General features: G+C 39.5%; 1 protein-coding gene across 1 annotated transcript in view; it reads left to right on the top strand.

Moving 5' to 3' along the window:
- Positions 1–14,106, top strand: part of CCDC172 (coiled-coil domain containing 172) — a 37,340-nt gene that overhangs the window by 18,761 nt on the left and 4,473 nt on the right. The gene's annotated exons all lie outside the window — the stretch shown is intronic.

The following is a 14,106-nucleotide window of genomic DNA, read 5'->3' as shown; positions in this document are numbered from 1 at the left end:
GACCACTATTCTGCTGGATATATCATCGGGTAAAAAAAAAAAGGCCTGCCTTTGCTCCTACCCCAAAAATTACTTACAACTCATGCACAGAAGTCTCTCTCTTTCTCTCCAAAGTGCCTTCTCTGCTTCAAAGCAGCCTCAAAAAAATCAAGTCTCAGTGAATTGGATGCATATTCAAGACAGCAGTTAGAGTAAAACTGAGCTTTTTCAAAGGGGAGTTGCCTTTAAATCATGAGAGACCTAAAATGGATGATTAAAATGGGTATCTGCTACCTAAAGTTTGCATTTAACTCTCAGATGCCAAATACTCTGCTCCTCTTGTTTCTCAAACATGAAATCCTAACTCAGAGTTAAGTAGAGAGGGGCCTCTAACTGGTACTAATGAATTCTTGAGTACAGTGTTTGCCTCTGTTATATTCTATTCAATTACTTATGGTAAATATTATTTAACTTGTTTTACACTTTCACTTTAGAACTATGTGTTGCCACACATCATGTGTTGCCACACATCAAACAGGCTAAAAGCATTTTTAATGAAAAGGTTATACTGAGAAGGCTGGGGCAGTTTCTAATTGAAACCAGTCCATTATACAAGAGAATGTAGAGGATAAATTGTGTCTTTGAAGCTTGAAATTCCACACTATTTAAGAAGGCTGGAAACAGAAACAAAATGCACAGTCAGTTTACATTATTTAATAGTTTGGGGCTTTGTTTACTTGCCTAATTATAAAAGAACTAGTATTGCTTCTTATGCTTCATATTACAGGAAAAGAAATCTCATTACTGAAACCATGAAGGGAGCAAATGATGCTTTCTTTCACATAAATCATACAAGAAATATGTCCACTAGAGCTGAACAAATGCTTCATATTAATAGTAGATTGCCTAAGGCCTGATTCTGGTGGTTTGGAGAAAATATTTGCAATTAAATTTTATGTTAAATTTTATAAGCAGGAAATATCAATCTCTGGAGTAATATGTGATGCAAAATGGGTTTCTTTAATGAAAATCTGCTCATTGATTTCCTAACACTTTTTATAGCACTGCCCAGTAAGACTATTACAGTTAGAATTGTGTCATGGTTTCCATTATGAACCCCGATTTCTGGGGTTTATAATTCAGATATAAAAATTTGCTCTAGGGTAAATGTTGACATCTAAAGTCTGCTTGGGAGCAATTTTCTTTATGCAAGTAGAAACATAGGAAATCTAGATTGAAACAACCATTGGTTCATCTATGATTTCCTCTGCCTTTCAGCAGGTATAACCAGAAATGCTATCAGTCCCCAGCTACTTATCCATTTCAGCTTTGAAGTCTGAGGCTTGTAGCTTTAACCACTCCCTTGCCAGTCTCTTCCTTAAAAAGAGACCCCAATGGGAGTTAAGAAGGGTTATTTAAGTATTGGGAAGAAATGTGCCCCTCACATAGGCAGCAAATTAACTGAAATTAAACATTTGTTAAATAGTGTGTTAGTATGTGACAAACTCTTTCACCTAGCCCAGAGTTTAACCACTGGTATATTAAATTACAGTACAAATACATCAAGATTATTAATTTAATTCTTAAATCTGTGATTGTTTCTATTTGTGCAGTGCCTTAAGTACATTGGCTGGGAGCTTTATAAATACTATGGGCCAAATCTTGGGTAGGTGTAATCCGTTATAGCTCCATTAAAGTCAACTACTCAACAAGCCTTGGAGAGGAAAAGCCCATCCTGCAAACTTCTGCTTAATTGATGTCCATGAGTTGGACTATTATCCTGCAATGAAAAAAGTTATTTTGTTTATGGTCAAATTCACCAGCATGCTAAGGGCCAGCACAAAGCCAATATGTCACTTAAGACACTCAAATTACCTGGGATGTAAGTGGTGTTTAGACCTTCTGCAGGTTCTGTGAACAGCGGTGAATTTCACCCTTGTCTGACCACTGAATATTTACCTTTCAAACGCTTTTTCCCTAATGTAATATTTCTTAAAATTTTTGTCAGAGGGTATTCCAGTCATACCTAAATTACATTTTGTAACCATTCTCCAGACATTTTCTAAGAATTTAATATATTTGTAAAGATAATTGGTTGGATGCTGCTCACATATTCTGTCCTAATTAGTGCTTTATATACAATGGAACCAGCACTTAGATTCTCAAGTGACAGGCACATAACCTATCTAATCTTACGTAAGATATTTCTATCTCTTTTGATTTACATCTAATTCCCATAGTTAGGCATCCTAATATTATATTTACTTTTGTTACTGTTGATATAACCCTGTGTTTCATCTTCATATAATTTACCATCACTCCCAGATCACTTTTTAAATTTGTTTGCTCTAGTTCAATTCCATCACACACATTTTTAAATTTATTTGTTCAACCTATGGACATGGCTTCACATTTTGTGATCCTGTATTTCATTTAGGACCCATTTGCCCTCATCCCCAGTCAAATTATAATATCCTGCAATTTATTGACTTCAACTGTATTAACAGCATTCTCTATCTTGGGGTCATCAGCAAATTGTGAACAGCCAGCACCTTACTACCATAGCTTTAGGATCATCTAAATAAATTTGGTTCCAGCATTGAACCTTGTAGGACTCCACACATTATCTCCATTTTGGCTTGAAACCATGAACCAGAACCCTGTCTTACTCTTTCCTTCAGACAGTTTTCAACCCAATCTTAAATCCTTCATTAATACTGCTGCTTTCCGATTAGTCACCTGTGTGACAGTTTAATAAGTGAGAAAAACCAGGTAGATCTCCTCAGCTACTTTCCGCTCAGATTTTGGGGTACTGTTTTAGAGGACTGTCAAGGCTGGTCTCATAAGCTAGATTTTTTGTAAACCCATGGTCTGTATCCACCGCATCTCTGTTATCTTCCACGCTGACTCCATTATAAGGAATTAAATGGCTAACAATTTTCTGGTGTAAATTAGACATAAAAAGAAGGTCAAAAGCAAACAAAAGGCAAGGGGTGGGAGAGAAAAGAAGTGGAAAACATTCTACTAGCATCAACAAAGCCTCAATTTTTTCCAACAATATAAAAGAGCAAATGGCAGCAATTGCAATAAATTTAACAGCAGCTGAGTGATTTCCTTCTTTCCTCCCATTTATTAGAAAAAAGAAATAAAAAAGATAATCATTCTGACTTCTGAACAAAAAGTTCTTTGCTACAGTCCACAAATACTCACTCTTAGAATGCAAGCTTCGGCCACAATATCCCTGCTCCAATAATGTGGATGAGTATTCAGAGAATTCCATTTACGGGTAACTTCATTTTCTTTGCATTTCAGTTCAATACCACCAGTTTCTATTGAATTGACACCTATTTTTCCAATTGCCTGCTGCATATACAGCTGAATTGCGAGAAGGAAGTGTATGAACCATGAAGGTCAATGATATTTAATAACTTCAGCTGCAAAAAAAACCCAAAACAAAACAAAACAAAAAAACTAATTTCAGCCTTCATCTCGTTGCCATTTCTGGCACTCAAGACTAATGGAAGAGGCATCATTGGCAGTGCAAGAACATACTAAGTAAACCTAATATTTAAAAAAAGGGAGCAAAGCTAGGAATCAGCAGTGTGCTGGTATGCCTGCTACAGCAATGTTAAGTATTACTGACTTAGGGCTCAATTCTGCCAGCCTACTCATCTTGAGTAGCCTTGCTGAAGTCAGTGAGGCTAGTCACTTAGAGTATCTCTACACTGCAGCTGGGTGCGAGCCTCCAAGCTCAGGTAGACAGCCTTGAGCTAGCAGTGTGAACATTGTAGCTTGGGCTCTGAAGCCTAGGGGGACAGGTGAACACGAGAGCCCAAGCTGCAGCCCAACTTGCAGTGTCCACACTGCTATTTTTAGTTTGCTAGCTCAAGCCTCACTAGCATTAATTTGTCTACCTGGGCTGGGAGGCTCACTCCTGGCAGTAGTGTGTAGACATACTCTTAGGGCCTGATTCAACTCCCATTTACTCCAGTGGGCAGTAGATTGGGTCCTCAGTAAGGTACCACTCAATGTGAGTGAAAGCCTGCAGAATCAGGCGCTTAGTGAGACTGAGTTGGTGATGGCTCTTTGATGATTGTCAGCATAAAATAAAAAAACTGAATTGTTTTGTGTTGTGCTTACACAAATTCAGGTGAGTAAAGAAGCCATAAGTGAAGTGAGATAATAGAGCTTTATATAAATATTGGTTTATTTGGAAAGTAAGTGGTTAACCTAATAATTCTCTGAATACTCATCCACATTATTGGAGCAAGAATCTTGTGGCCCAACTTTGTATTTTGTTTTCTTTGTTTTTAAAGAACTGTTGTCATTATGCTGAGGGAGGGGGAAATGTCCTATTATACCTGTTCTGGTGAGAAGTGCACCTTACTCCATTTCTAAAAGTGACTGAGAATTGTGTCAGGATGATATAGTTCCACAGATTTGCACATCTAATTTGACAGTGAAAAGATTGGTATGAAGGTCCTTCTGATCTGATTACTAAAATGAGAAAGCTAAATCTACTTCCAGGTTAAGCATTATTTTGAATATTTCCATTGTCTCTGCATTCTTTCTGGTAAAACTTCATCATTTATTCACTAACTCAGGCGTCTCCACAGCATTGATTGTGTAGCCTACAACCTAACAGACATCTCCTGTTTTGTGAGTATAATATTCCTGGCACATACTGTAATTACTTAGTTTCTAAATAAGAAAGAAGGAAGACTTGAAAGTAGAATCAATTGATTAATGTAAAATTAACCTCTCCGTTTGAATGAGAATGACTTACCACTGTCCCCCAAACTCTGAGAAATGTAAATGTCTCCACCTGACTCTTTAAAAGTTTTAGAAAAACTTTTAAAATAAAATGCATAAATAATTATTTAATTAGCCCTTGACAGTTTCAAAGCACTTCACAGAGAATTCTCATAGTAGCTCCGAGAGGCAGATAAGCAAATATGAGTGAAAATTATTGCTTGAGTCTCAGTTATTTTACCCTCAGTACTGGTGCCACGAAGTGAGTTGGGACTCCTCACATGAATCAAAGCCATGGTATCATTTGTAGCTCAAGACCCGCAACCAAACACACCAGACTATCAGACACATCAATTTCACCTGACTCCAGAAGACAAGAACAGCAGTATTCACTTTCAAAGCAATCAGTGTCTGCCTATTCCCACATTAAATAAACTATGCTTTTGTTTTTCTTAAACAAATTAGGCTTTTAATATCAAGCTAACAGAGGAAAATACAGAAAGTAATAAATTAGGAGCAATGAAGTTACTCTGATTTAAATCAATGTAACCAAGATCAGAATCGGAGGCTTAGACCTTTAAATGTACCACTTCTCCCTTCTAAAGGCTCTGTGAGCTATACATTAACTTTATTACAGTGCAGTGCATATTACCTCTTAGAGCAGTGCCTCCCAAACTATGAGCCTGGGCTCTCCAAAGGAGCCTTGAAGGATTCACGGGGGAGCCATGAGTGTTGGGGGGGGGGGGAGGGGAGAGGAGGAGATATGCCCATTTTATTTTCTAATTAAGAGACTATTAAACTGAGTTTAAAAATTTCCTGTACCTTATCTGTGGTTCTGCAGCTTATGCTGCTGCTCCCACTGAGGCTGGGAGCTTCTGTGCCCTCTGCTCCTTCAGGAGGCCTTCAGCAGAGAGACTTCCCGCTGAGGGAAGTGTTCAGCAGGAAGTCTCTGCTGAAGGCCTCTTGCTGGAGTGGTAGGCAAAGAGACTTCCAGTGCCAGCAGCAGCACCAGCACTACCAGATAGTGGAAGAGAGCTGCTGAGGGAGAACCCAACCAACTCCCAAGAAGACGAGAAGAGTGGTAGTGGTCAGGGACTTCCTCCTCAGGGGGACAGAGTCATCCATCTGCCATCCAGACTGGGAATCCTGAGAAGCTTGCTGCTTGCCTGAAGCTAGAATTCAGGATGTGACTGAAAGTCTGCCAAGACTCATTAAGCACTGAGAATTACCAAGAATGACCTGGAGCAGATCACTATAGACTATGTGGGCTGTGGGAAGAAGGATAAAAGAATTTGGAGTGCAAGTGGTGTTCTCATTCCTCCTCCCTATTAAAGGGAAAGGCCAGGGCAAGGATAGTTGAATCATGGAAGTAAATGCTTGGCTATGCAGGTGGTGTCGGCAAGAGGACTTTATCTTCTTTGACAACAAGCGGATGTTCCAGGAAAGAGGATTACCGTGCTGGGATGGGCTCCATTTATCAAATACTAGAAGAGCATCTTTGGACATTGTCTGGCTAACCTGATAAGGAGAGCTTTAAACTAGGTCCTATGGAGGATGGTGACAAAAATCTGTCCAATGTGGATCTAGGCAAAGACATGGGGAAGGGGCTAATTTCTGGACAAGGGACTAGAAATCACAACTGCATTAAAAAGGCAAAAAGAAAAGCAACAAGGCAGTCTTCAAAATATCTTTGATGCCTATATACAAATACAAGGAGTATGGGGAACATGGTATATGAAGGAGATTATGAGTTAATTGGCATCACAGACACTGTGGGGACAACTCCCATGATTGGAGTACCAGCATTGAGGGAGATAGCTTGTTCTAAAAGGATAGGTTTGGGAATAAAAGGAGTATGTGTTGCGCTGTACATCAAGAATATATACACTTGCTCCAAGGTCCAATAGGAAGTGAGAGGCAGACCTACAGAAAGTCTCTAGGTGAAGATAACAAGGGAAAAGAACAGTACCGACGTTATGGTGGGGGTCTATTATAGGCCACAAAGTCAGATGGATGAGTCATTCTACAAGCAGGTAACAAGATTAACTAATACACATGAGCTAGTATTAATGGGGGATTTAAACTTCCCTGAGATCTGTTGGAAGACTATTACAGCAAAACATTATACGTCCTGCAAATTCTTACCATGTGTAGAGGATAGTTTTCTGATTCAAAAAGTTGAGGAAACAACTAGGGGGTCAGCCATTTGGATCTGGTTTTGACAAACAGGGATGAATTAGTTGTGAACATGAAGGTGGTCAGGAACTTGGGAGGAAGTGATCATGATCTGATAGAATTCAAGATCCTACAGAAAGGAGGAGATGAGAACAGCAAAACAAGGACACTAGACTTCAGAAAGGCAGATTTCAACTGACTCAGAGAAATAGTAGGCAAGGTCCAATTAGGAAGAAAATCAAAGGGGGATGTCTCAACACCAAGCTATCCTGATGCCGAGGAAGGATAAAAAGAGCCACAGTCTGCACAAGGAGCTTTTTAGCTATCTAAACACCAAAAGGGATACATACCGGAAATGGAAGGAAGGAGGGGCAAGTCACCAAGGAATTATACATGGGAATAACGTGAGCACATAGGGACAAAATCAGGAAAGCCAAGGCAAAGAATGAGTCACAGCTGGCAAGAAATGTTAGAGACAACAAGAAGGGGTTCTTAAAATATGCCAGGCAAAAAATAAAGACCAAGGACAGTGTGGGTCCTCTACTCAATGAAGGTGGTGAGCTCGTAACGGAAGATGATGGGAAGGCATAGCTGCTCAATGCCTACTTTTCTTCAGTCTTCTCACAAAAAATAATATGTGACCGGACGACAAGTGATGTTACCATAGACAAAGGGGAAGGGACGCAGATTGAGATAAGTAAAGAGATTTTCTGACCAATCTGAATGAATTCAAATTAGCAGGGCACGATGCTATTCACCCGAGGGTACTAAAGAAATTAGCTGAAGAAATCTCAGAGCCACTGGCAATAATATTTACAAACTCATGGATGATAGCAGAGGTCCTGGAAGGCTGGAGAAGGGCTAATGTAATGCCCCATCTTTAAAAGGGGGATAAAAGAGGAGCTGGAGAACTATAGACCAATCAGTCTGACTTCAATATCTGGGAAGCTACTAGAGCAATGTATAAAACATTCAATTTGTGAATATGTGGAAGATGAAGCAGCAGCCAGCATGGATCACTAGCAGCCAGCATGAATTTACCAAGAACAAATCATGCCAAACCAGGTTGATTTCCTTCTTTGACAGGCTAACTGATTTGGTGGATAGGGGGAAATGCGGTGGACATAATATTCCCAGACTTCAGCAAGGCTTTTGACAGAGTCCCACAAGACATTCTGATAAGTAAGCTGGAGAAATGCAGGCTTGGTGGAACTACCATTAAACGAATACATAATTGGTTAAACAACCACAAACAAAGAGTAACTATTACTGGAATTATGTCAGATTGGAGGAAGGTCTCAAGTGGGGTTCCACAGGGATCTGTTCTGGGTCCGGTGTTATTTAACATCTTTATTAGTGACCTGGCTGTAGGTAGAGAGAGTATACTGATCAAGTTTGCAGATGACATAAAACTAGAGGGGGTTGCCAATACTTTGGAGAATAGAGCTAAAATTCAGAGGGATCTTGATAAACTGGGCTATAGACAACAAAATGAAATTCAACAAAGACAAATGTAAAGTGCTACACATAGGGAAGAAAAATCAAAGGCACAAAACCAGAACAATGGATAACCAGCTTGGTAGCCGCACTGCTGAGAAGGATCTGGGAGTTGTGGTTGATCACAACGTCACATGAGTCAGTAGTGTGATGCTGTTGCAAAAAAAGCAAATGCAAGTTTAGGTTGCATTAACAGAGGCATAGCATGCAAGTCACCGGAGGTGATAGTATCACTCTACTCGCTGCTGGTTAGGCCTCAGCTCTGGTCACCAATATATGTAGAAAGGATGTAGATAAACTGGAAAGGATCCAGAGGTGAGCAACAAAGATGATCAAAGAGATGGAATGCAAGCCATATGAGCAAAGGCTGAAGGAACTGGGTATGTTTAGTTTGGAAAAGAGGAGACTTGGTGGGATAAGACATTGGTCTTCAGATACTTGAAAAATTGCCATAAAATAGATTGAGAAAAGTTGTTGTCTCTTGCCATAGAGGGCTGGACAAGAGGCAATGGGTTCAATCTACAGCATAGCAAATTTAGATTAAATCTCAGGAAAAACTTCCTAACTGTAAGAGCAGTAGGATAAAGGAACAGACTTCCTCACGAGGTTGTGGAAGTGTATTCACTGGAGATTTTCAAAGGAGGCTGGATAGCCATCTGTCTTGGATGGTTTAGACACAACAAATCCTGCATTTTGGAAAGGGGTTAGATTAGATGACCTTTGCAGTCCTTTCTAACCCTATGGTTCTATAATTCAAGTGCATCTTATCTTTATAATGGAATGATTTTTATCAAGTGTTAAGCCTACATGTAGCAAATGTTTGGCTGAAGATGATGATGACTTTAATAAATTTAAACTGAAAAAGGAAGAAAAGTAGATAATACAATGACAATTATATTATGTTTGGATTTTTGTGTCTTGATATTACTGTGGAGAGTCCACAGTCACAATGTGTTATTTGTTTTCAAGTGTTAATAAATGAAAATCTGAGGCCAGAGAAAATACAGAGACATTTAGAAAATAAATACCTGGAATTTGTATACAAGAGCCACAATTTTTTCTTTTGTAAACAAGAAGAATGAAAGATTTAACAAAACAAAACAAAAAAAGAATTGTGACTAAAGAAGCTTCCTCAAAAAGCCTTAGATGTGACTTGCAAAATGCAAACAAGCACACACTGTTGGCAAGAGCCTTTTTCTTCCAGCAGCCATAGATGTGTAGAATTATGATTGGGGAACGAACAGCCATGGCATTCAAAACCACTCCGATGTCAAATAATTCTATCCCTTTGCACACTGATGATCTTGCAGAAAACGGCTAGGACCAGTTGTAAGTACAAGTTAAGAAGCATAAATGTTTTACACCGAAGCTTGATGAATCCACAGACACAGCCAACATACTTCAGTTTCTGCATTATATGAAATTTGTCACAGCAGGTACAATAGTTGAACTTTTATTTTGCAAAAAAGCCCAACTCAAACAGCAAGTGAGAAAATACTCAAGATTCTTGATAAATTCATAGTGGATGAAGGTCTTAACTGGGCTGTGTGCAGAGGAGGCTGTGTGGGGAGGGGGCTGCAGCCATGACTGGAAAGAACAGGGACATTGCAGCACGATTAAAGAAAGTGACACCAGCATCAATTTGGACACTCTGTATGATTCATCACCAAGCTTTGCGATTGAAGAATTTGCAACATGAAGTATATAAGGCTCTCAACATTGTTATTAAAATTGTTAATTTTATAAAATCCTGGGCAGTGATCACCAGGGATCCTAGACATTCATTTACCATGGAAAAGCATGGAATTTGCATTTTTATAGAGAATCTTTAGTTTTTACATTTTGAGAAAAAATAAAAGCATATATAGTAGTATCCCATTTAGCTGAGTCTCCATTATCCAGCTCTCCATATTAAACACCCTGGGGCTGATGGCAGGAGCCCTGCCATCCCAGGGCTCAGCTGTTAGCCCCAGTTTGATTAATATGGAGAGCCAGATAATGGAGGCTCAGACAAACAGGGTTCTACTGTATCAATAACATTTTGTTCAACTGATACCTATATATATTGTGGCTAGGGAAACTGAAATTCAACATTTAATTTTAATCACAGAAAAAGGTGGATTTTTATGTTTCTTATAGGAGATTTTTTTTTAAATCACAGAAAACTAGGATCCTTGGTGATCACACACTCTTTTAGTATGTTATGTGAACAAATGGGCACTGACCATTCAAGTTTTGTTTCATAGCAAAGGCAGGTGGTTTTGAAGTGTGTGATGAAATCAGAATTTTCCTCCTTGGGGAAAACAGACCTTGCAGATTACATATGTAATTGGACTTCTTTACAACACTGGGTTAACCAGGGGACATACACCTGTACCTTGATATAACGCTGTTCTCGGGAGCCAAAAAAATCTTACCACGTTATAGGTGAAACCGCATTATATCAAACTTGCTTTGATCCACCGGAGTGTGCAGCCCCACCCCCCGGATCAGTGCTTTACTGCATTATATCCGAATTCGTGTTATATCAGGTCACGTTTGTACGGTTAGACTTTGGCAAACCAGTAGAGTGCCTAAAACCACTATTACTTATTGTTAAAGGCGGCCTAGTCAGCAAGCTGTAAAGTGGTCATGCAGCTTGACCAAGGCAGGAGGGGAGGGGGTTTGGGGTGCCACAGCCAGGGCAGCTTGACCCCGCGTCCTTTCTGATAAGAATTGTGTTGAAGTTGCTGATACATGCATTTTAAAAGAGCAGGATGTACCCTCAGGAATGTGTATTGGGGTCTCAAGGCTGCAGACGCTGGAAAAACCCACACCTGGTTAATCAATAATCAGAAGGAGCCTCTTGCTTGATCATTGAAATTGCTTACTTAACAAGGTTTCTTTAAGGGACATGTCATTCTATTATTAATGTATAAATAAGGGGGAAAAGCTTGAGATAGTTGGACTCGTTTGGGGACTCTTTTGGACTCTCCCTCTGGGTACATCTTGCATTCCCTACCGGCAGACGGAAGATTTGGTCACCGGAAGCCTGCTGCTGTGTCACTCGAAAGCCACACTCAGCTTTGGAATTATCAAGGGTTGGGGGTGTTTTACTAATCTTGTTGTGGGCGTTTGTAAGTGCTTGAGACTAGTAAAGTTTAGCTTTAAGTGAAAGCACTCCTGTGTTATCCTGTTTGTGCCAGCCATCTATCAGTCGGATGGCCGTGTCTCCCCTGATTTATTTCCTGACACCTCCTTGCACAGAGTAAAAGTTACCTAGAGCTTTGGGTTGAAAGAACCCCAAGTAACAGTATTATATCGGGGTAGAGGTGTATTAGCAAATTGAATGCACTGAACCTAATACGTCAAGGTTGGAATGCAAATATACTATATATGAAAGAGAAAATCAGGGGATTAATGAAGAAAGTTTGTCTTTGAAGATGCCACATTGAAAAGGGAGTTACCAAGATGTTTCCAATATTATCAGACTTTTAAAAAGAACAAAGTGAAAGTAATCAAAATGGAATTAACGACCCAATATTCACTCATTTGTCTGGACTGTATTCCCACTTTGATGAATATTTTCTTGAAGTTGAACATGAATCTCCAGATCGATTGCATCTGAAAGACATTCTTGGTAACAGCTAACTCAATTCCAACCTTAGGTATCCCAGCTCAAGAAAATCACTTAGAATTGTTAAGTGATCACATGCTAAAAATTGTCACCAAATTTTCAAATATGACAAATAAGGAATTCTGGATTTCTGCTAGGGGAGAGTACAAAGAACTCAGTGATGAAGCTATGAAGGTACTGCTTCCATTTAGTTTTAGTTATTTCTGTGTGTCTGCGTTTTCAGCAATTGTTTCCAGGAAAACTAAACACAGAAATCATTTAAACTTGGAAAACAACGAATATCCAGCACTATCAGAGATTCAACCAAACATTGCACAACCATGCAGTTCAGAACAAGTCCATTCTTTTCACTAACATTTTAAGCTCTGTCCAAAGACACCAACCCCCCCTCCTCAAACCCTATAGTTTCAAATTATAGTTTTAAAAACCCAGATTAGATCAGATTATATAATTAAACAAATTGTATATAATTAAAGTCACAAAAAACATCCAAACTCTAGAGTCCATCTTGATTCTAGTATCCTGCGTCAGTTTAAAAGAAAAAAAGGGATTTGGTATGGGGAGCCACCAAATTTTAAAATATCTGCAAGGGAACTGCAGTACTAAAAAGTTTGTGGACCACACTGTAGACCATCTTTAAAACTTTCTTTAAAATCTTCCTTTTTTGTCAGAACACATGTATGTATGCAGTTTGTTTCCAAAGAAATGCTTCTGTAAGCTTCTGTAACCCTTCTCTAAACAGAGAGACCTCACACATCATATACAGCTCTAACTTATCCCTTTCTGCCATTTGCCTTTTTTGGTACCTTAATGGGAAAAAAATGAAACAAACGTCAGTCTCTGTTATTAAATACATCCATTCTAACTCTGTGTCCCGAATAAGCTAATTCTATCAAATCAAGGTTACACTTTTTCTTTCACAGTTAGCAAAGCCATTTTTATGAGAAGCATCACTGCCCCATGTGGAAGAGATGCTCTGCCCATGTTAGGCTGACTAAAGAAATGTCATCTATATATACACCTCTACCCTGATATAACATGACCCGATATAACACAAATTCGGATATAACGCGGTAAAGCAGCACTCCAGGGTGGTGGGGGGTTGCGTGCTCTGGTGGATCAAAGCAAGTTTGATATAATGCGATTTCACCTATAACGCGGTATGATTTTTTGGCTCCCAAGGACAGCGTTATATGAGTTAGAGGTGTACATACTAGGCTAACTCATTAGTATCCTCTAACACCCAATATATGAAACACTTAAGGGTTGTCAGTTTCTCTCTCTACATCAGCAGTGCACAGGGCTACTGCTGTAAGGGAATGGCTGGCATATTTCAGTAGCACCAGAATATACCTCTTCCCTTTTTGTCTGCCTATATAGTAGGCCCAAAATATCCAGCGTGACCCTTTCAAATTGTTCTTCTGTTATAGGAAGTGGACTTAACCTAACTTTGCAGTTCTCTTCTGTTTCTCTAACTGCTAGCACCCATGACAGGGCTCACCATATAATTTTACTGCTTGATATACTTCAGGCCACTAAAAGTTTGGGGTTAGCTTTTCCCTTGGTCCATTAAATGTCTAACTAAGTAAATATAATGGGTGATGCACAGTAATTTGGACTGGTACCTTTGACAGCACTAATTGCCTGCTTGTTTCCTAAACTTTAATATTCCCCATGGGAACCCGCCCTCTTTAGAGAGGATTATTCATTTGTGAATAGCTCTCTTTGCTTCTGTGAGAGTTGCACAGACTCTAGTTATCTGCTGAACAGGGCATCTGTTGTTCTGGTCGTGGCCTCTGAGGCCACTCTGGAGACAGTATTAGGTAAGTCAATCCCTCTCAATGGCTCTATCCAGTCTCCATTAACATTTGGAGGGGGCATTTCCTCTGTCTCAGGATCTGCCACAATTCAGAATTTTGACGACAAGAAGCTGCTGTATGAACTGCTTCCGTGCCAGAGGTTAACTCGGTCACAGGTTCTGTGTTTGTAGGGGCTGCTTTCTGAGCTTGGTACCGAGTGGCAATTAGAAAGTTTTGTCCTTGTGACCAATTTCATTCTCCATAACATCCCTCCTGGAAACTCAATGT

The sequence above is a fragment of the Mauremys mutica genome, chromosome 7, assembly GCF_020497125.1.
Source record: "Mauremys mutica isolate MM-2020 ecotype Southern chromosome 7, ASM2049712v1, whole genome shotgun sequence".
Classification (NCBI taxonomy): Eukaryota; Metazoa; Chordata; order Testudines; family Geoemydidae; genus Mauremys; species Mauremys mutica.
This window is presented reverse-complemented; position numbering and strand designations above follow the sequence as displayed.